General features: G+C 36.4%; 1 protein-coding gene across 9 annotated transcripts in view; it reads left to right on the top strand.

Moving 5' to 3' along the window:
- The first annotated feature begins 7,940 nt into the window (after positions 1 to 7,940).
- Positions 7,941 to 24,783, top strand: part of Grm5 (glutamate metabotropic receptor 5) — a 574,875-nt gene continuing 558,032 nt past the window's right edge. For 2 of the 9 annotated variants that reach the window (XM_017588780.3, XM_063280720.1), the window contains exons 1-2: positions 10,154 to 10,488; positions 18,908 to 19,051. The gene's annotated coding sequence lies outside the window, so the exon portion shown is untranslated. Of the gene's footprint in view, positions 8,309 to 9,455; positions 9,520 to 10,153; positions 10,489 to 11,025; positions 11,132 to 18,907; positions 19,052 to 24,783 lie in introns of those variants that run through there. The other 7 variants (XM_039096032.2, XM_017588779.3, XM_017588778.3 and 4 more) reach the window with 7 other exon arrangements.

Below are 24,783 nucleotides of genomic sequence, written 5' to 3' on the forward strand. Positions count from 1 at the left end.
CAAGAGCACTGAGTGCTCCTGGTTAGGAGCCATCTCCACAGCTTCATGACTATCTTTTTTTTTTTTGATTCATTAGATGTTGCCACCTGTATTACATTTATCCCTCTAAACTGTTTACATGGTTGAAGATGTTGAAGAGAGCATTATGCAAGTACAATTAAAATACTAGAGGTTTTTCCTTTTACTGATAGTTTAATGTTATAAAAATGCTTATAATAATTCTTTTTTTTAAATCCCATAAGATTTTATCATCTCGTAGTAACCAAGATAGGAACACAACTGTTAATAGATGAATAGCTAAATAAATGCTTATAATAATTCTTTTACTGGGTCATGGAATTTTAGGAGCTTAATTCATCTGAGAATACATCTTTCCTATTGACCAATGGATTTTATGTGGTGTATGAATTCATTTCCTGCAGTTTTATAAAAAACAATCCATGTAATATGTGCAATTCAATCTCTTGCTAGGTTTAAATCTTATGAACCCTGACATAACTGTTTCATAAAGAAGACTCCTTAACCTTGACATAACTGTTTACACAAAGAAAAAGAGTAGATTTCCTATTCTTTAAATTCCAGTAAAAGACTCAGGACAGATCATCAGCTACTGAATGGCCTTGTTGTTTATGTTCCTTCCCCCAGAAGATGACTTCTTTTCAAATACAAATAATTTGTTATCATTTTTTTCTCTGCAGTTAGAGATTCTAGTTTTATTTTCCCTTGGAAGTAAGATTTGAAATTTCGTCATTTTCCATAGTCCCTGTAAATTTGTCTCTAGGCTGAGAGATCTCCTATTATCCTAAGGAAGAAAATAGTTCTAGAAATAAAGTTGAAATTAAAGGGGAGAGATTAGTAAAATGAAGAGGTATTCATTTATTCTAAAAATATTTTTCTCATGTTAAATCATTGCCAGGCACTGGGCTTAATATTATAAATACTTAAATAAGCAAGTCTGAATTGCTGCTGTTATCACATTCTGATATCTTTGCTTTACTCTAAATCATTTTCAAATTTTCATAGAAACTGCCAGAGGCATCATCTACTGATTCATCCATGTGTTTTAAAATTATGTCAATGACTATGTTGTATTAGTTTGAACATTGCTTTTTGATGCTATCTCTTTGACATCTGGGAAGAACAATTACTTCAGACTCGAGGCTCTGATACTATGAAATGTAGGCCCATGGGGCTGCCTAAGACAGAGCGATTTCTCAAAATACCCAAAGGGATTTTTACTATGGTCTTTCTTTGAGATTCTACTCTTGTTTCCTAGTTATAATTCTAGTGTACAAGCATGGTCTATTTCATAAGTTCTAAATTCATCTTATAGTGTTAAGTTGGTCTCAAAGATGTTGCCAACGTAGTTATAACAGTCTCATGTAAGAATGGATGCCAGATCTTGGCCCGCTCCTGCCATCAGCTGTTACTGTTTTCTCCAGTATGTCGCTGAAAGAAGGTAAATTTTATAGAACATAGTATTCACTGAGAAGACAGCTCAGGTATAGGGTTGCCACTTTTAGTAAATTAAACCATACACTACCAGTTAGATGTGAATTTCAGGAAGACAACACTTTCCTTAAACAACTACAACAACAAAACTAAGTATATTCCATGAGTCTTTGGTGGCAATATTTATATAAAGACAAGTTATTAAAATTTAACAAGGATTCCTCATTTTTCTCTGGAAATCTTTCTGTAAGCATGTTCCATAGCCATAAGACTTTATAATTTTATCTTTTTTCAAATTGTGTGTGTGTGTGTGTGTGTACTCATTCATGTGTGTATGAATATACATGCAATATCTCCATTAATAACTTTCTATGTTTTGGGGGGACACAGTTCTTTCACTGAACATGGAGCTCAATGATTCTGCTATCTTGACTGGCCAGCAAACTCTATTGAGACTCCTTTCTCTGCTTTCCCAGTTTTGAGATTACAAATGTGTGTTATAGAGCTTCAGATTTTGTCATTTTAGGTTCTAGGAATCAGAACTCATTTCCTCATGCTATGCAACAGAACTTTGCTGACTGAATCGCGGCCATGAAATCATGGTTTTAATGAGGGAACAATTTTGTCACCAGCAACGACAAAGAAAACATTCATTCAATTATCAACTACTAGAGTTTGACCAAATTTTATATATTTATATCAATATTTATATATATTTAACTCATGTACTTTGAAATTTACTTTTTAGTTGGTCTTAATATCAGATTTTCTCATTTTTCTCATGAATGCATCAAAGAAAAGGGTATTGATTCATGTAAGTTTTCAATAAAGACTTAGCATGTTGATAATACATGAACTTATTACACATATGTGAAATATGTGGCAGTTTGGTCACATATGTCCTAGTGATTGATGGTAGTGTAACAGTGTGAAACACATCAGGGTTTGTTATATTTAGAATGTTTTTAATAAAAATTAGAATAATTAAACGTTATCAGTTAATTCTCATGTAGCACAGCTTCTGTTTCTAACAAATTTCTGTTTCTTACTAAGTCTTTTTCTGTTCATGTATCTCAGACTCCATGGAAGAAAAAATACACAGTTACCGATTCCATTAGAGCAATCAAGACAAGGCTATCTGGCTTACTCTTCTATATAATTACTTACCTACCTCCAGTTCTACCCAAATTTTGTGAATATTGAATTAATATTAAAAATTTGTCATTTCTCTTTTATGCTCCTTTTTTGAGAAATATGTTTGTTATCAAATTTAAATGTATTTAAGTTGCAGACAATATTCCTGGGCATGGTGTAGGAATGGAGGGAAGATTCTAATTCCAGGCTTTTGAAAATAAGTGACGAGAAAAATTTCAGTTTTTATTTTATTTAATAGACTTATGAAAGTAGTAACTATGGAAACCAGGCATGTGTCCATAAAAGACCAAGAGATCAGAATAGAAGTCTTGAGCTGAGAATTTGAGTCTTAAATTTAAATATTGACATAGATTTTATCCCTTGCTTTTCTAAAACCTAGATAAGTTAAATTTATTTTTGATTAGACAGTCCTAAGACTAATAATTTTGACACAATTCTATGCTGTGGTGGTTTCCCACTTTCTCTCTGTCTTTGTATCTGGCGTCGAGTCTCCCTACTTCGCTCTCCCTCTTTGTTTCTTTCCCTCCACCCTCTTGCCTCTTTTCTCCTCCCCCCTCCCTTTCTCTCACCCCTTCTCCACCTTTAATAAATTTTATTTATCCCCGCTTTTTATACTGTTAATCATTTTCTCTGGGAAGAAATAAATTCTAATGACACCTTTGGAAAAATAAGATAATTTTGAAGAAAATAGCCTCAGCTTTTTTAGAATGCCCACCAAAAATAAGAAAATACTACAGTACATTGAGATCTGAGCTGAGAGCAATAACTGAAATAGATTACTTCTTAAATACTTTAACTAGTCAGGGGAAAATAACTTTATAGTTCTTATTTATTTTGAAGGCCTACGTATAAAATTATACTTACCAAATGAGTTATGCAGAATACAAGCAGTTAGATGTATAACTACAAGTTCAGTAAAATCATGTGTTACGTTTGACTTTCAGATTCCCAAATAATGGAAGAAGAGAACCTCGTGTCTAGTACCTTAACCACTCCAATGTTTCAACTCATTTTTCTTACCATTGTCATCACCAAATTCTACATATCTGCTGCTTTAAGGAGCAGTATAATCTTTTTCTTATCCGTTATTTTTTATACTAGCAGCACACATATTTACATCAGATACACATGCTATCAGAGAACCAAAAAAAAATCCTTCTAAATATAAAAGCACAATTCAAAAGGAATTAACTCTTGTTATTTTATGATCCCAGTAAAACAACACTATTCTCCAAATCTGTGCCTACACAAAGTGTTGTATTGGAATGATAGAGTCAGATTATGTAGGAACATGATGGGGAAAAATGACAATTTGCTGAGAACGCAATACTTCTGACTTGTAAAGTGAGCTCACACACAATCTCCAAAATAGAGTTTTAGAAATTCTTTCACATTATTTTGTTTGTTTACAGACAACACAGTTAGATATTAAGGTTTCAGGAGTTTGTCAAAGACCTACACTGAAGAACTCAAGAAACAGTTTTCAGAAGCTAGTCTACTAGCTTGATATTCAGCAGGACTCTCTCTCTCTCTCTCTCTCTCTCTCTCTCTGTGTGTGTGTGTGTGTGTGTGTGTGTGTGTGTGTGTGTGTGTGTGTGTGTGTGCGTGCGTGCGTGGTGGGGAGTTGTGCGCAGAGTAACTGCAATGATATACCCACCTGCACCTGGGTTTTCAGAGTCTGTTGGCATAGGAGAGCTAAGAGTGATCAAGGGTCATTCAGTGGGAAGTATTTCTGTGTTCCTTATGTGTGTCAAGAGTTTTGCTAGGACTGGGCTTCATTACAGAAAATACAGACTAAAGCCACAGTGATCGCCGTGTACTGAAATTCTAATATTCTATCTCATTGTTTACTCTGTATTTGGAATAAAATCAGAAATTTTGAAATCCATGCACTGTTTTTCTTGTCAGAGGAGCGGTAAGTGACCTGGACTTTTATAAATAAACACTTTCTTTGTGTTAAAATCCATGTTGTGCATGGATTTTGGATTCAAATTCTTTGGGAGATGATTTAATATAAAAATCTCCATAGTTCTGCTGTACAATCCGCTATGAAGATGCCAACTTATAAAACTAATGAAAAATGTCAGAAAGTTGTTTGAAAAGTCACTTGTTTATTATTCAATGTGTCGATAACAATAGTGTTGTAGGGTTGGGGATTTAGCTCAGTGGTAGAGCGCTTGCCTAGGAAGCACAAGGCCCTGGGTTCGGTCCCCAGCTCCGAAAAAAAAAAAAGAACCAAAAAAAAATTTAAAAAAAAATAGTGTTGTAGAATGTTGATCATGATCACAGCTTCTTTGGCAAATGAGAAACAAGATACCACAGGTAGAGAAAGAGACTATCACACAGTTAATCTCCATACTTTCTGCAAATGTTTATGGGGTTTATTACCAGCATTGACAATTTGGGCAATAAAAGGCATGTGGAAGGCATTATTCATTTAAATATTTTAAACAATAATTGATTGTCCACTATTTGATAGAACTTTATTTGCAAAGTGTTATATAAAATATTTCCTTAAATATTACATTTTAATTAAGAAGAAAGATGGAGAACAAACAATTATGGTAACTATTGGTTGAATTAGACCATAATTTAGACGTAGTTAACAATGACAAAGGAAAAGAACTTTGAGTTAAGGACAATGAAGCACTGAGATTTTGAGCACAGCAAACAGCAAACACAGAGGCGTATGCCAGCAGCAAACCACTGAATTGAGAATAGGACCCCTGTTGAAGGAATCAGAGAAAGAACTGGAAGAGCTTGAAGGGGCTCGAGACCCCATATGTACAACAATGCCAAGCAACCAGAGCTTCCAGGGACTAAGCCACTACCTAAAGACTATACATGGACTGACCCTGGACTCTGACCTCATAGGTAGCAATGAATATCCTAGTAAGAGCACCAGTGGAAGGGGAATCCCTGGGTCCTGCTAAGACTGAACCCCCAGTGAACTAGGTTGTTGGGGGGAGGGCGGCAAGGGGGGGAGGATGGGGAGGGGAACACCCATAAAGAAGGGGAGGGGGGAGGGGGATGTTTGCCCGGAAACCGGGAAAGGGAATAACACTCGAAATGTATATAAGAAATACTCAAGTTAATTAAAAAAAAAAAAACAGGCTTAAAATCAAGGGAGTAAGATTTTTACAAATAATTGCAGGAGAGCAAAGTGTTAAACTAGTGATAGCTTACAAACAGAAATCATTAGAAAAAAACAGACAGTGCAAAGGCTGCAACAAAGCTATCGTTTTAAATATCAATGAACAATTTAAGGTTATCTAATGATGTTGCTCTTCTCTGAACATACTGCTATTGATAAGCTCTCAAATTCCATTTCCATGTCACCATTTATAGCACAAGAAGTAAATATACCTTGCTAAGCCACATGTGACACTTAGGGACAGCTTTGTCTTTTCTGATGCTTTGGGATGGCATCTTCTCCATTAGCCTTGGAGATAATAGAGGATGAAATATGTGCAGGTATTTGGAAACCTCCTGTGTCTATTAATATCATTTAGGCACTTTGCATGTAATCCACAAATTCTGTTTTAATTTATCCTAAACATGGACAATATGACCATATATGCTCTTTATGAGTCACCTCCTTTGAGGAAAACACTAGATTCTCTAAGTTCTTCACTAATTTTCCAAAAAAGAACCTAAATCAATGGCCAGAAATCACTGGAGTCAACCTAGTACAGAAAGTCTCATAATGGACCAGCAATCATTTTAAACTCTAGAGCAAGAGAGGAGAATAAATTCACATATTGTACTTCAAGTATCTAAAATTGTCTTTACACATGGAAAAATGAAAATAGATACATTTAAAAAGCACTACCTTTTAACTTTTAAAACAACACACAAGGTATTAGACATCATTAAGCCATTTTCAAACAGAGTGTGTTTTAGCAGATTCTTACCTGCTTCTCCTCTGCTTACTTCCCACTCCCTCTGATAACCTATTCTCTCTTCTTTTCATTGTCATAGCAAATGTGTCCTTTGACCTCTTCTTCCCTTAGCACCTCTTTTTGCCTTTGGTTTCCTTTCTAGTGTGTTTTTGGGGGGTGAGGGTGTTATTGATTTTATTTTAAAAGATTTATCTACATTTACAGCCATTTTCACATGCACACATTACAGGCTAGAATCTGCCCATGAGAGAGAATCTACTGGCTTTGTCTTACTGGGTTTAAACCACTTAACTTAATGCTATACATTTGCCCAATCATTTTCCCTATAAATTTCATAATTTTAGTTTTCTTTCCAGCTGAATAAAAGTTCATTATATGTGTGTGTGTGTTTGTGTGTGTGTGTGTGTGTGTGTGTGTACCACATTTACATTGTCCATTCATCTGTTAGTGAACATCTAGTCTGGTTCTAATGATTTGCTGTGAATGGGCTATATTACACATGTATGTACAAATGTTTTGTAATGCTCAACATAGTGTTTTAAATGGACAGTTCCCTTCCTCCTTTCCCGAATGTTATATCACTGAAGTAATCAAAGAATCACTGTCTGGTTGTCAAGGACCCAATAACATGCATTAGTTGTTACCACTAACTGCTGTCCTTGACTTCAGGGTTGTCCATGGTTTAATCGTTAATTCAGCTACTGAAAGAACCTGGCTCCTTCAATTTGCTCAGGCAATAATAGTATTACTCAATTATATATTTTTTTGTTTAAATTAAGTCATGCAAGTAATTTATAGGGATCCCTTTTATTCTTTTTTTTTCAATTATAATTTGAAGGTAACCTCAGCATTTTTGATGGTCAGAGGTAGTACTAGAGGTAGCAGGAAAAGGGATGTCAAGCCATTGGAAGAAGTAAGACATTTAAGTCCCACAGTGGAAGACTTTTAATGGATGGAGGAAGAAACATTTTTAAGAAGTGCAGAAAAATGCAAAATGACATTATTAATGACCCAAGACCATTAAATACACTGGTCTTTCTTACCACTCAGGCTTCTGAATCATCCTTGGAGTCCCTTGGATCTCTCTCTCTCTCTCTCTCTCTCTCTCTCTCTCTCTCTCTCTCTCTCTCGTGTGTGTGTGTGTGTGTGTGTGTGTGTGTGTGTGTGTGTGTGTGTGTAGGAGCTGTCTGTGTCACTCGCTCCTCTCTCTTTGTCTCTCAGTCTCTGTGTTTGTCTCCTCTCTATATGTCTCTCTGTTTCTTCCTACTCCTCTCTGTCTTCTAGCAATAACACCTCTTCTTCCAATAACTGTCAAGAGTTTTCATACTGTCTTCAGAGAGAAGCTGATTATCTACCTGCTCCCCAGCTTTTCTCTGAGTGACATGCCACCCACGCCTCCCACCACAGCTCCTGCTTCTTCTCCATCTCTGGGTGGGAATGAGCTAGAAAGGAAGTCCAAGACTGCCCTGGCCTGAACCCTGAGACCAAGAGGCTTAGGAGCAGTGTTCACTCACTGATCCAAGGCTAGTCAGCGGCCCCCAGTCGCACTGTGCAGGAGTAGGAGCCAGCCCAGCGCTGCGCTTCCAGCTGCGTCTGCCCGGGCGCAGCACGTGCTCCAGGCGCTGGCGCGAGAGAGCGAGCGAGCGCCACCACCGCGGGCCCGCAGCGGTTCTGCTGGCTGCCACTACTGCCTCGATCTCAGCCACTAGCGCTTCTGCAGCAGCCAAGGCCGCTACGAAAGCGCAGGGAGCTTGTAAGGAGCGGCTGTCCAGGGGAACAAGGCTCAGGGAGCGCACCTGGTAAGCACAGCGCTGTTTTTCTTTCTCTCAGCTGTAGAGTTACCAGGGATGTAGGATGCCGCCGGAGCCCCTCCCCCAGTGCAGGGATGGAGAGTGAGCGAGCAAGGGGCGGGTGCTTGGACTAAAGGGACCCAGGAGGGCAGGTGGTGGGCAGGTGGACGACAGGTGAAACCAGGGATGCTAGAAGGTCCTGCAAGTTTAAGAAAGTCACCCTGCAAGGACATGTGCCCTGTAAATTAGACATGAATTTAGAGTCAGGAGCCTGGGCTAATGTGGTTTGGCTAAATGAGAGGTTTTTAAATACCTTTTTGTTTTCATTTGCTTAACTGAAGGATTTCAGTGGGGGTGTTTCCATAGAAAAATAACCAAAATAATCAGTGGCTGAAAAAAAAATAAGACCAATAAAGCCTCCCCCCCTTCTGTCTCATGCTGGTACATGTGCAATGATAAAGCATGCATTTAGCGAGGGAGGAGAATTTTAGATCTCTGAGGATATTAGATGTTTGGGCTGTAGTAAGAGCACTTGATGATGCTACACCCCAAAAATGAGACAGAAAGGAGATTATGGATGGTTTTAAATACCATATTACAATTCTAAAATGACACTTGGATGACTAGAACAGAGGAAACAAGAGGTTCTCTGGAATCGTGAACCCATTTATGAGATTATCATCACATCTGGACCTTTAAAGCCAAGTTTATATATTTCTAGCAATGAAAGGAAGGTATTTTTTTACCCTTAATTCTCCAATAGAACTTTCATAAAGCATGATAAAGGAAAACATGGAGAACAAGAGGAAAGAGAAGGGAGTTGAACAGACTCCATAAGCTATGTGTGGTAGTGTATAGCAAGAAGAGTTCTGGCTGTCAGATTTGGTACTAATATTCATTCAGTCACACCCTGAGAAACCCTTAGGCCATTGTCTAGGAAAATATGTGACCTTGAACAAGACTACCAAGCATTGTATATTTATTCTCTCCATGAGGATAGTAGAAAGCATACTGCATTATAGGACACTGAAGTCTCACAACATAGTGTGTGTTCGTATAAGCTTGAAGAATTGCATAGGGAAAAGGGGGAGGAAAATATCCGGAAATGTAGGCAAATAGATTGTAAAGATGTTCTCCCTCCAAATATCTTAAACAGCTGTAACAGTCTCTCTGTTATTGGACTAATGCATGCTGCTTCTATGAAAGCTCTATGGGAAAGGGTGAGTACAGCCAAACATTCAGTCCCCATGCAAAGACTGTGGAGTTTTGAGAGATGCTTGGAGAATTTCAGATACACAAAACTTTAAGTTACATTTTCTTTCTTTGTTTCTTTGTTTATTTTATTGTCTAGTTAAATAGCGTTTGAAAAATATATTTTGGTGATAGGCTGTGAAGTTTTTTTTGTTGTTCTTGGTTTTTTTTAAATGTAAGCTTTGAGAAGTTATCTGGGATTATGATAAAGAAAATGACATTTCACTTTCAAAGTTGGTCACTTGGTGTGTCAAAAGAGGGATTTGGAATGAGACAGGAATGTTCTGTAATATGAGGAGAAGGGTTAGGGAGGGAAGAGAAAAGGGATAGTTTTCTTAGAACATGCATGTCTATAGCCCAGCGGGCAGCAGGCAGCTGGCACCTACCATGTTGATTCCTCTTCTAGTTGACTGAAGAAGTCATTGCTAGCCTTTTTCCATCAATATATACTCATTTTTAGAATTAGGAGATTAGCATTGCAGATGCTGAAATGGTGCACACTCACAAACTCATCTCCCGGAATATCTTCAGCTCCCCCCACCAGTGTGAGTGTCTGGCCATGAAACTAGTCTACCCATCCTGATCTGCCCAGGAGTCTGCGTTCCTAAAGGAACTCACTGTGCCACTTGGTGGCACCAAAAAGTTGCGCAGAGAAGTCTCTTCTCTATAAATACTAACTACCACCCCTCCCTCCTCCGCTCTCTCCCCTTCTCCCCTTCCCCCTTTCTCCGTAGAGGGGAAGATTGCTGCACATACCGCCCTCAGCTCGGCTGTTCTGAGCACTCCGAGCACAGGGGATGAGCTTGAAATCATCTTGGGGTGGGGAAAAGCCCAGGACGGGAAAAGCTGGCTCAACCCCAAAGATTTCTGCTGCCCAACTTTACTCCGGGGGGGCTAGCTAGACAGCATCTCACTGCCTGCTGCGTGGCCGACAGGGGGTAAGCTTGCTATGTCTGTGTGCCCAGGTATCTATCCCCAGACCCGACAAGGATTTAGGAGCTTTAAGCATGCTGATCTGCTCACAGTGTGGTTTGGAGGAGGGGACATAGATGAATTCAGGGTGACCAGAGCTGAAGAGGTTCACATCTGCTTCATTTACAGAAGACCATCGTTAATTAAACCTGTTAGTGGAAAAGGCGGGAGGAAGAGGGTAAAGTGGGGGAGGGTTGCAAGGTCTAAGATATGGATTATGCATGCCTTTGGATCCCTGTGCCTGAGCTCTGAGGAAAGGAGAGCATGATTTAGAATACAAACTGTCTTACCCAATCCATTGGAGAACTCAAAACTGAGAAAGCAAAGGCAGAGACGGGAAGGAAGGACAATCACTTTTGGGTAATAGATTGGGTGCTCCTCTGGCAACAGCGCTGGCTGCCTAGAGAGGGGAAACAGAGGTTACTGCTGAAAACGACCCCAATCCCCCGCACAACCCAGATGCGCGTTCCTTTTCCTTGGATATAGCTTTCCTTTCCCTCCAGACACAAAGCTATCCCGGGGCAGCAGAACAGTGTGCAGAAGAGGAATTCCAAGCTACAGGGACTTGGAGACAAGAAGCTGGGAAAGTCCTACCAAAGCAAACTCTAGGTGATGTTTACAGTAGCCTAATCTACACTTTGGAACATTTTAGCAGGAAGTAATGGTTAACTTGGAGGGTTCCCCACCTAGTTCTGCGATGTATGGCTGTTCATATTTCTCTTTAGACTGCATGGAGTGAGGAAAGTGACTTTGAGGAGGTGATAACAGATTCTTACTTTTATTTAGTCAGAATTCTGGAACCGTTTCATCTGAATTGCCTTGAGTATCTAAGCAAATAGAGAGTGTTATGCATCCATTTATTTCTTTATAAGAAACTGGTATTTACACATGGAAAGGTAGACTCACTTTTCTCTCTTCCTTTCAATATCTAACTTTTTATTTTATTTTATTTTAAATTGTTTAAGGAGTGGGCTGGTGATCACCTGTGTTCCTAGTGGTGGTAGCAGATTGGGTGCCTAGAACAGTTTAGAGAGTATTAAAGTACATTCCTTCGTCCAGCAAGGATATACTCTGAGTTACTTGACACCTTATTATGAGTTTCAGAGGATATAGGTGCGCTATCTCTTTGTTATGTGTGCTTTGTGCCCTTCCCTTCTGGAGTGAAGAGAATTTTCTTCTTTAATTTCTCTGTTAATTATATGTTACCACATATCGAATTGCATGTTATGAATCTTTTTCGTCAAATGTGGAACTTTCCAGTTTGAATAATCATTGGTTTAGAAATAGAAAACATTGCTTGCCAAACTCACTAGGTTAATGACATGCATGCCACCAAGTCTGCAGCCTTCTCCTGGAAACTTCTTCAGCACCTTGGACAGGTCTTCACACCCTTCCCTAGACTTCACTGGACACTTGCTGAGCAACCAAGCACTACTTAGAAAAAGTAGTGCTTTACACTTTTACTCATCCTTTACACTTTATGACTAAATGTAAAATTCATGTATTTTAACTGCATCGTCTAGAGTTTCATGATATTACATAGCAGTGATTTTCCTGTGGGTTTTATGACCCCCCAAAAGACAGAGAGAAAAAAACCAAAGAATAAAAAAGAAAAAAATAAAGAAAAGGAAATGTTAGTACTTATTTATTATAGGGCACTCTGAGGTTATTTGGAGAAGAATGATATTTGAATAGTCCATGTTCTTGATTAAATCTTCACTTGTTATCAAATGTAGACAGCGACCTTTACCATCAATTCCTAGTACACATCCTGGTCGTACAGACAGATGTACGGGAGACACTGAAAAATTCAGTTACAGATAGTTAACCACATAAAGACTATCTATGATTTGAAAACACGTGGGTAATGACACACCATTTCTCTCTTTTTTTTCTCTGAGTTGTTATTTTGTCATGTTTCCTACTAAACTAATTGACTTCACTAAACATGTTTACATTTGTGTGTAAATAGCTTTCATGATTATTTTATTCAAAATGCACTGAACATTTTTTTGAGGAATGTTGCTATATTGTCTTTTTGAAGAGTGTTTGGAATATTTCTGCATTTAGAAATGGTAAATTAAAGCTGGAGATGGTAATGTATAACTTAAATCCCAGCACTTGAGAGGTGGAGGCAGGAGACACAAAGGTCAAAGTAATAGTTAGGTAGGAAGTTACATGAGGCCTTATAACAAAAAGAAAAAGAAAAAATCAAATGTTAATTATGAGAAGATGATAAACTAAGCAGAGAAGATGAGATTGAATAAATTGTAAATGAATACTTAATAGTATTATTTGAGTAAAATATGTATACATGTTTTATTCAAGCTTTGCTACATTCATGGAATGAAGAGACATATTTCATTATACATTTTTGCTATTGGATATATACGGAATTAGACATTTATGTATGTAGACTTTCTCTTCATACTATTTAAATACATTCAGCTAAAACTAACTTTGTGAAAAAATGAGGATTCTTTTGGTATATGCTAGTGTATGTGGTATGCTAATGTTAACTTGATTTGCTTGGGATTTTGAGATCTTGACACTGTATTATATAGAAGTTTGTTGACTTGGAATTATTTGTTTGGGAACATTAATCCTAATCCTAAAGCATCTTTTTATGTCCATTCTTGTGTGTCTTAGAAGACACACAAGATAGAAACATCCAAAGAAGTGGTTTTATTTCATATTCATATAACCCAAGAATTAGACATTTTGATTTTGTACTTTCAACTGTTTATAAATCAGAAAGTGCCTTTGTGATATTCTTTCATTTCATTTGAATGTAAGGGTTTAAATAAAATGACATACCAAAGGTTTGTTTTTATTGATCCAGTATTAATGCAGAGGAGAAATAAATATATTTTAGTGCTAATAATATTGTTTGAAACATACACACACACATATACAAACACACACATATGTACACACACACACACGCACACACACACACACACACACACACACACACACACACAGAGAGAGAGAGAGAGAGAGAGAGAGAGAGAGAGAGAGAGAGAGAGAGAGAGAGAGAAATACATACATATGTTTGACTCTAGGGATTCCAATAAAAGTTTTGTTGTAGGTCACTGCATGCCATGGTGAATATTATTTATTGAGCACATTAGGCATTGTATCAAGTGCTAGATGTGTTATATTGTTAATCATCAAATGAGTCACACAAAATACTGGTTTTAATTTTTGTTGTTGCGAAACTGAAGTTTTTCTTTCATTGTCAGAACATGGAAATGGATACTAAGAAACAAACCCTCAAAATGCATACATACATCGTGTGTGTGTGTGTGTGTGTGTGTGTGTGTGTGTGTGTGTGTGTGTATGACGTATAAAATTGTCAGCATGCATAGAACATACCCTGTTTCTATAGCATCAATCTAGAGTGCAGCTATTTCTGGAGGTTGTTTCATGATTGTTCGCAGTGTGTTGTGGTTTTGGCACTAAATTAAATGAATGTAAATCTATCTCACCTTTTGTTCAGTCTGTGAATTTGAAACAGAATTAAATCATATATATGTATATTAAATCATATATTATTACATAAACAAATACCCAACTTTCTTTGTTTGTAATGGATGGGGCAAGTTAGAATGATATAAATACAACCAAGTGAGTATGAGAAATTAATTGCTCCAATCTGAGTAACTTGCTTTACCTGTTGCTGATGAGTATATAAAAGTAATTTATGACACTGTGTTGTCTTCAGGACACTGGATATAAAATGCTGCCTGAGTTTTTAATTTTTCAACAGTCACATGAAAATCTCTCTCTCTCTCTCTCTCTCTCTCTCTCTCTCTCTCTCTCTCTCTCTCTCTCTCACAGTCACAGATTATGAAGGGGACTGCTTAACTTGTCTGAAGTCTCACTGTTCATACCATCACAAAGCCGGAGTGTAGACCAAGAAATATTTGACTCTCAAATTCTAACTTTTGACATAAGTATTATCTTGTCACTAGCACATATAGATTGAGGTATTTTGAATTCTACTAATTTTGAGTTAGCACCACCTTATTCCACAAGGGAGTGTCCAAATATTTTTTAAAACATTCAAGAGTACTTAAAATTAGATATGCAAATTTGTGAGATAATCAGAAATCAAAATGGTACTTAATTACAGTTTCAAATATCTTCTTTTTTAAACCAATCTGTTCAAGAAAGTTAAAGGGAAAAATCAGAAGCAAAAAGTATATTTTATATAGATCTGATTGTGCAGTCACTACAAAATGTCAGCTATGAAAGAATTCCTTAATGGTTACTTGTCACAATAGTTTGGAATGAAGGTGTAAACTTTTCAGCTTAAGTAATTTTTTAATGGAAAAAACATAATCACCATAGCACTAATGTGTGCCATGTCTATACAATACACATCATGTTATTTGCATTCATAAAAGTAACTTTAAGTCCAATCTGACTTAATGTAACATTATTCTTCAGGAGTAAGTAATTAGTACATTATTGCTGACTTTAAAAATAAATTAAATGACATATTGAAAGTAATATATGTAAAATAATATATTAAATAGTATTTACTATTCTATTTGAGTCAAAATGAATTCTATAAGTAGAATGAATCAGCCTGTGATATTGCAAGTATATCCTAGACTACTCTCACATTCCTTTATTGTAATTTGTGGATATTCAGAACCATGCTTAGTGAATGTAAAAGAAAACTAATCATTATCTCAGTTAAAATTGTGTTTCCAAAATGGAATTAACATCCTCAGCAACAAGATTACATAGAAATGTGTAACAAAGTGAGAAAGGCATACACATGCTAACTTAACCTCCTTCACATCATTTGGAAGTTACAGAGGAAAGCTGTGTAGAATTGTCTTGCCCTTAACTGCACTTTCTGTTACTAGTGATGTCGACAGTACTTCGAGGACTTTCATGTGAATCAGTGGTTTTTAACTGGAAGTGCTTCTCTCCTGCCAAGGGCATTCAGTGCTGTTTAGGGGTATATTTGGCTTTATAAATAAAAAATTATGTTACCAGTCCCTTTGCTCAGTAGACAGAGAACAGGGACACTGTTAATATCCTCCAATAGACAAGACATTTCTGTGACAACAACATTATCTAGTCCTAAATGACAACCATAGTTTCACTGTGGTTAAGAAAAAAATGCATGTTCTAAATGGTGCAAGTAAGCAAAATTAACTAATTTGATTTATTTAATGTAGTTTCTAATGGATAGACTTAAGACAAACAATTAATGGAAAGCTGAATCTCTGGAATAATGTGTTTTCATTATTTGAACTCTAAATAACCAAACCATGAGGTTCTTCACCAGACACTGCCACTTGTTTATAAGAAGTGTGGACATCATAGACAGTTGGTTTGTGTTCTGTTATTTTTGATAGGTGTGAAATATTCTAAAGAATATTGCTTGTAAATTTCCATAATGAGAGGTACTAATTAGTCAGTAACCATATCTTCTAGGGTTTTTGCAAGGCTTATGTGAAATAGCATTTATATGTTTTCATACATACAATAAATTCATCAATTATTAAGGAAATGTAGATCAAGTTATAAAAATGTGAAATATGTTTTCAAGTAGCTTATGACTGATATTCTAACAGGAATAATAATTCTTTACAGTTTCTAGAGGTATGCCATAAATTTGAAGAAAGCATCTAGGGGCAATAAAATGGTTAAAGTTTAAAATCTCTGTTTGATAATTAAATTGAGACACATTAGAAACTGTGGACTGTGAGGGTTTTTTTTTTATGCTTTGTTGGAAAAGGCAGCTTCAGGTCTTCATGGACTACTAAACCACTTGTTTTAATGATTTACAATGATTTAGTGAGCTCCAGTCTGCAGCTAGCACTTTTTTACCTAATGCATACAATTGCAGATTTCATCTTTGTGTGGTGCCATTTATGGCTTTTGGAGGATTAAAATATGGCTTATTCTTTGTCTTCAGCTAAACAAACAGGATGCTGCTCTCTGTTGTTTACAAGGTCACAGATGTAAGTGTCAGATACCGATGACAGAGGAGCTTTTCCACATTGCATGGATCTCAATACCATTATCCTTCTGAGTGTTTCTTATCTCTATATGCAGTTGTTCCTATAAATAAAATTTACCAAAGGAAAACACAGCACATGCAATATTGACACCCTGTTTGTGATGAGGCTATGGCTTATGCAAAAGAAATCTTGTTAGTGTTGACGTCCTGAGCTATGTGATTTGCTTGTGTGAGGATTAAGTTATATAAGAGACATCTGTGCCAGAAAGATGGTTGGGCAGTGAGAAGATTGTTGAAAACAAAAGATAATGTGAGCTACAAGTCTGATCACATGGTCATTTGTTATTTACAGCAATGCTACCCACCAATTTCTTTTTAATCTATATAGGAAATGAGGCTGCATAGTTACTTAAGGCAAAAAGCATATGTGTACATTAAATATGTGTCTAATGCTTTCTATAATGCACAATGAATCCAGAAAGGAAATGTGATTAAAGCACTTGATTGCTTTTGATATTAGCATGTTGAACTAATGGCATATAAGTTGAACTATTCATAACAAATTTGAATGAATTAAAGATCTTCATGTTTTTAGAATTAGGCCTATGCTTTTTTAAAAATCAGTTTTTCATCATTATTTAGGGTTTTATATCCCACCCTTAACCATATCAAGAACTTAATTTTTTCTCACCAACTTCCTGGCCCTACACATCAGGAGTTACAACACACACACACACACACACACACACACACACACACACACATACACAAACAAATTTGTTTTTGAAATGGTATGATTTAGTTTATATGAAATAATGATAATTTGTTATTGTTTTATAATTTGTTGATATTCTTTGAGGATTTTAAGCATATATCAAATCAATTAGGAGCTGAGGTTGGATCTCCAGGACCAACATCAAAAGCCTGGCCTAGTGATTTCTACATGTCTTCTGTCATTCCATCACTCCTGCCCTGATGATCAGAGACCAGCAGATATCTGGGACTCATAATCCACTCAGTCTAATAGAAATAGCTATTTATTCCCAGGTTCAATGGGAAAGTTTTCTTTACCCCAAAGATTGCACGAAAAAGTGATTAAAGAAAACATCTGGTTAAAAAACACTGCCTTCCACATATGTCTTTACTGGCATATTACTCCCTTATCCCAGCCTGGTATACATCATATAATCTCCATGGGTCTCACTGACATAACACCATATGTAGCACACTCTTTAGTTTTGTGGTACTGTTTTTACTTTATATGTTGAAATCATGTGGGGAATGTTTAGGGTTCATTTCTCCAGTCCAATTCCCATTTTTGAGGTCCTGTTATGTCCAAGCACACAGAGTGCGGTTGACTGTTATGCACTTAGCTTTCTAGGAAATGCAGGAGATGGAATCTTGGTCAGGTAACCAAAAAGAAGATGATATAGAGGCAATTCGTTTCAAAATTTTTTACATTTAGGATTTATCAAGTATTTAATTCTGTGCAAGAATTAAACCAAATTATGCTCATATTTAGCCCTTAATGAGTTTTAAATCTGTTGTAACTTGGAAATTGTGTAAACAGCTATCATTTTAGTTTAGAAATAAATAGCATAAGTACAAGAGATGGCAGGGTAGAGAAAATAAGGTATAAATAAAGTTCCCCACCTGTGCTCAGAGGCCATAGGAAGCATACCAGAGCATGATATCTAGGATTTTTGGAATGGCACTACTTTAAAATATTTTCTTAGGTCATAACATTTGAATATAGGTAACAGTTTATGCCATTGTTAGTAGAAGTATAAGTCCCAGCAACCCCAACCGATTAAGGATACACAGTCAACAAAGAATAGTTCTAGGATCCACACTAGCCTCTACTGGATTTTAAGCCTATTATCTCACCTCTGAGATAAAGGTCACTGTAACAAACCATATCAAAGGGCACTGCCACTTGGAATAAAGCTGTTGGAGTAAAGTAAGACCGAGTAGCAGACTTCCGAGGGCTGTGCCAGCAGGTGGCCAGAAGTTAATGGCAGGGAGTTAAGATCACCAGAGAGACTCCAAGAGAACTGTAGAAATAATTTATAATCCTCAACCCAAAAAAATATTCAAATCACACCAATAAACTGAGACTTTCAGATTATAAAACTCTATGTGAGCTCACACCCATTTATGACATTTAATGAAAACTAAATTATACATGGCTTTTATCTCTGTTCAATACATTATGAATATGAATATATATATATGTATATGTATAATCTTCACACCACTCAAATTGTAGGACTGAAAGTTTCTGAGCCAAATACTGTCTCTTTTCCAGTTTATCATCATCATCTCTAGGTATTTGCACCCTTGGAGTCCTGTAGAATGCAGCTTGCATAACTACGTTTTCTTTTTCTGCTTCCTAGGTGACTTAACTCAACTTCTTGGTTTAGAAAAAAGGAACCTCTGTATGCTGTTGCCTCCCACAGTTTTTCTACAATTCAGACATCTCTTGAGAAACTCAGCCTAGTTTATCCAGCTGTTTTGTCCACATATGTTCATAAAATCTAGTAAGTATGCAAACCTTTACCTCTGTTGTTTCTATCCAAATCTGCTGCTTTTTCCTCCTCAAACAATGAAAACTTGACTTTACCTGCCCAGGATGAAACACCAACTCCCTCAGCCTCACCAAATCCTCTCTTTACCTTCACATCTTGACTCAACTGACAGCATAACCTTTTCATTTTACTTTCAAAATATGCACAGGACCATTGACGTGACCATCATAGATCTAAATGCTGTATCTACCACCCAACCACTAGCACCTGATTAAGTTCCACAGATTCTTTCTTGCTTTCCTGCATATGCCTTCCTGCTGCCTTTCTTGTTTAAATGAGAGCCAGAGTTTAATCCTTCTTTGTTGAGAATGCTTGTAGGGAAACATTCTGATACAATGTTACAGCCACAATCTGCTGAAGTCCAAACAGGCTTAACACCATCATAGGACCTCACAGACTAGCCTCAGCTTCTTTCTCAGTTTACAATAGGTACACTGGTTCCTTAGTTATTGTCCAAGATACCAAACAAAATCTCCTCTCAGAAACTTGAGATTAGTTCTAATCCTTACCTAATATACTTTTTCCTAGATGTTATCCGGAGTGGCTCCTTTAATTATTTACACATGTATTTGGTCAATACTTTTAAGTTTATATCATTGGCAACATTTTTAACATTACCATGCTTATCACTTTATATTGTGCTCCATTGTCTAGTGCTTTTTTGTATCTTTTAGGTTTAGTACTCTCTGGCCTAGGGACTTTCACTTACTTATCTCCTTATCATATAAAACCTCTTCCCTTTGTTAGATTCCTGTAGACTTTATGAGCTTGAACTTTCTCTATCCAAACTGGAGCCCTCAGGTCTAGCAGAATCTTTGGTTCAAAGTAACTACTCAATAACTATTTATTGGACAAAGGAATGAATATCGATCTGTGTGATATGTTCTCTACCTTTCTATTTGTAATTTAATCTCCATTAATTTGTGGTATTTTGATAGCATAAATGATACTTTTATGTGAGGTTTATAAGCTGAGCTATAACACATTTCTGCTATATTTCAAAACTATAATGTGTTTCTGTGTGGAGAGGGAACTCTCTGTGTATGCAGGGATATGACCAGAGAAGAGTCTAGGGAAGGCTGTCAGATGTCTTGAGCTATCGTTTCTAACCTAAATCCTTTTGAGATAGGGTTTCTCACTGAATTGGAGATTGACTGCTGTCCCAGCAATCTTTCTGTACCTTCTCTCTAGAGTCCTGAGGTTTTAGGCATGTGAAAGGCCATGCCCAAATTTTTATGAGCATTGGGAATTAAACTCAAGTCATTATGCTTTATCTACTAAATCTGAATGAAAAAGTATACGTATGTACTTCATAATAGTAGACACATTACACATTACATGCATCTATGCATTCTCTTTAGTGAATCATCATTTCCCCCTACCCCCAGAGGACTCTTTGCGACTTAAATTACAAAGCAATTTTATTCATTTGTACATCACTAGAAAATTAAAGGTGTGTCTTTATGGTCCCTCTTATTTTCCTGGACTTTGTTAATATATCTTTTATAGGAATGGGTAATAAAACAAGGGATGATGAGAAGTCATATTTTAGAATCATCAGAAATAAACAATTTCCTTTACCACTTTAGAATTTATTAACTAGTTTTTAACATCAAAACCCATATATAATATATATTTGTGAGATAAAGGAAATAAAAACATGTTTAAACATTTGGGCTTTTTATAAGCAATTTTGATATAATATGCAATGTACACAACACATAAAACACAAATATTGTATCAAATATCTTCAATATGTGCAATTAATATTATAAATATATCCTCAGTGGAGCCAGATGCATTATTTTCTTTTCAACATATATCTCTGAAGACATGGTGCTGTGCCCACCTTTTTTTCATTGTCATTACCTGCTCTTCCTTGTCTCTCACTTAGGAAAAGTTGTTTCCTTTCCTAAGTTGATTTTTTTTTTATCTTCTGAAACCTGGCCTTGTGGGGCTCATTTCTTTGCTCCATTTTTGACCACTTTATATTTTTTTGGGGGTGCTTTCATGATTTCTTAAGATTTTATATACTGGTTGCTCTCCATAAGCCATGCTTCATGTACCACTTTCCCTTTTAACATATGTTCCTGGACACATCAAAAGAATTTCAAATTTAAAATGTTTAGAAGAAAACTATTATTTTCTTCTGCTGTTCACTTGTTCACATATTTCTCTGTATTATCTCTTTCCACTATATCATTTGAGATATAAATGAATAGAATGATTAATAAAAAATAAAATTAAAAAAGTTAGTTTGTTAGAATTTTAGGAATAGATCCACATTCTTCTTTTTTTTTGACTTTTTTCTCAACATATTTATTTACATTTTTTTTACATTTTTTTTTATTAACTTGAGTATTTCTTATATACATTTCGAGTGTTATTCCCTTTCCCGGTATCTGGGCAAACATCCCCCTTCCGCCATCCCCTTCCTTATAGGTGTTCCCCTCCCAACCCTCCCCCCATTGCCGCCCTCCCCCCACTAGTCTAGTTCACTGGGGGTTCAGTCTTAGCAGGACCCAGGGCTTCTCCTTCCACTGGTGCTCTTACTAGATCCACATTCTTCTATCTCTACTCATATCACATTCATCAGCACTCACAGGGATTTCAAGTTATGTCTAACTTTATCTACTTTTTTTCTATTTTCACAGTTATTGGTGATGACTAAGATAATGTCACTTTACTCTAGATTACTGTGTGTCTTCCAATCAGATTTCTTGAATCTGTTGTTCAGCATGTCCTGCTACCTGAATGAGTCTAAAGTTAAACTTTGTCTACCATTTGCTTACATATGCAGAATGACTTTCAGTGGCAGTTCACATTAACCATTAGGGGATCCAAGGGAGTCTGGCCCTTCTTTAGCTTTACAAGCCAATGCTATGTCCCCATCCTGCCCATTCTTTATGTCCTAGCTGTTCTTCCACTTGAATATGTTTTCATTTTTCTTTTTAATATTCTTTGCATTCATTAAGTGTCCACAAATGCCACTGCTTAGGGTGTTGACTTGTAAAGTCTATGAATATCAGGAACATACATACCATTTATAGTCTTAAATATTCAATTCTCAAGAGAAAACAATTATATATATAATTATATATACAATTAAAATGTTATATATAATATATAGAGAGAGTTATTGGGCTATAGTGACTTCATAAAAGACAAAGATAACAATTAATGTTCATTACTGTGTAAACTTTTCATATATCTCCCAACTTGTAGGCATGTTTTGTTTGAAAGAGCCAAGTAATTAATTTCATGTGTAAAATAGATGGGAGTACTTAAATATGTATACCATATCTCATTATAGATGATGTTCCTAAAACAACTCTATAAAATTAGATTGAATGCTAAGCTTCATATTTTTGATAGATAACTTCTAACTTCATACTCTAGAATCAAAGCAAGCCATCTTTTGTCAGTGAGTTTACCTACTTATTCTCATTCTTTAATGACCATAAAATAAACACCGATTGCATGTCTTTGATCTTAGGAGATTCTACAGACATTTTGAGAGCGTTCAGACAATTTTACTATGAGAAGATTAACATTTTGTTTCCTTCACTTTTGCCTAAAATGCTATGTTAGAAAATATGATACACATGATACACACAGAGAAACTTGTGTTTCCAAGCACTTCATTATTCTGGAACATGTAGCTATTGGTGAAATTTTAATTTTAGGGTTTGGTACTGTGAAAAGAGCTCTTTCTTTGTTGCTATGGAAGCAGCTGAAGAAAACTGTAATAAAAGTACCTGTGGTGAGAAATGTAATTCAAGAGATATTCATTTTGAGTCCAAACTACATTTTTTAAAAGATGAACGATAATGACAGAAATTTATAAAGATATATATGTTACCTGTGTTTAAAGAGTAGTACTCAAAACATAAACAAAAATAACCAATAAAAGAGAAGAATGTTTTTTAAAAGAGGTGGTACTTGGATGTCAATCATTGTCAAACAATTTAAAATTCTTGGTTGACCATTATGGTGAAATTAGAGAAAATCCAATGGAAAAAAAGAGAAAACAACCAATAATCTGCTAGTTTTTTTTTAATCAATGATGCAGAGTTTGCTGTTGGAAACTTGGGATGAATTTTTCTTCATCCTAGGATTTTTTTTCATCTTTATTAACTTGGGTATTTCTTATTTACATTTCGATTGTTATTCCCTTTCTGCGTTTCCAGGCCAACATCCCCCTAACCCCTCCCCCTCCCCTTCTCTATGTGTGTTCCCCTCCCCATCCTCTCCCCATTACTTCCCTCTGCCCAACAATCACGTTCACTGGGGGTTCAGTCTTGGCAGGACCAAGGGCTTCCCCTTCCACTGGTACTTTTATTAAGGCTATTCATTGCTACCTATGAGGTTGGAGCCCAGGATCAGTTCATGTATAGTCTTTAGGTAGTGGCTTAGTCCCTGGAAGCTCTGCTTGGTTGGCATTGTTGTTCAGATGGGGTCTCAAGCCCCTTCAAGCTCTTCCAGTCCTTTCTCTGATTCCTTCTACGGGGGTCCCGTACTAAGTTCAGTGGTTTAATGATGGCCTTCGCCTATGTATTTGCTGTATTCTGGCTGTGTCTCTCAGGAGAGCCTATGTATTTGCTGCATTCTGGCTGTGTCTCTCAGGAGAGATCTACATCCGGTTCCTGTCGGCCTGCACTTCTTTGCTTCATCCATCTTATCTAGTTTGGTGGCTGTATATGTATGGGTCACGTGTGGGGCAGGCTTCTGCCTCTGATCTAAACTTTGCCTCCCTATGGATTTAAGCTGTAACAAATGACTATGGTGATAGCTACACCAAGTTTCTTCTCAGAAGAAAGTTCCAGCCTTTTGAGATATGTCACTCTGGAGTTTGTATTTCTGTATCAGAGATAAAGAGCTAATTACTATGAATTTTATTGTAAGATTCTAAAACTGTTTTGAAAACTCTCTGGAGTACCAAGGAGAATGCCAGAGAATAATTTGTCCTCACCTAACTACAGGGTTTTGTTTGAATTTCAGTAACAAAAGGGATTCTGTTGAGAATACATATGGCCCTATTCAATTTAAGGTGTTTGAAAACATGATTTTTTATGTTGATGATCATAAGGCCATCCTAGCATATATCATCAAAATTCATTCAGTGGGAAAATTGTTTTTCTGCATTGTTAAGCAGAAAACTAATAACTCTTAATGCTAGAAGTTGTAAATTATTTCCTGCCAAACTTGTATGCCTGTCACTTCTGCTTGCTTGCAACACTTTGCTTTGTAATGTTCAAATATTCTCTTCTCTCATCCTTGAAATATGTATTACTTAGTCAAATGTCACAAAGCTTATATATTTCAGAGAACTTATACAATCTGCTTTACATTGTATCAAGGCAAGAAATACACATAATCTTGCTTTGCTGATTCTTATGTTATATGTTATGTTTGTATGGCTGTTATATACAATTCAAAGTCTCATAATGAACCAGTGAAGCACCATGCCACTGAGCTACAATCTAACCCTTTAAAGAAGATTGCTTTTATAATTGAATAATTAATATACGCTCAATGATGAAAATTTGGAAAGGAATTTTAAAGATGATTAAAGTTAAATAAAAATAAAAATTGAACACAGTCCCATCACCCATAGATCACTCACCAACATTCAGAGTATTTAGGGTTCTGAGTTTGGAGTATTATCTCAGGGAGTAGTTTGA

Source organism: Rattus norvegicus, chromosome 1, assembly GCF_036323735.1.
Source record: "Rattus norvegicus strain BN/NHsdMcwi chromosome 1, GRCr8, whole genome shotgun sequence".
NCBI lineage: Eukaryota > Metazoa > Chordata > Mammalia > Rodentia > Muridae > Rattus > Rattus norvegicus.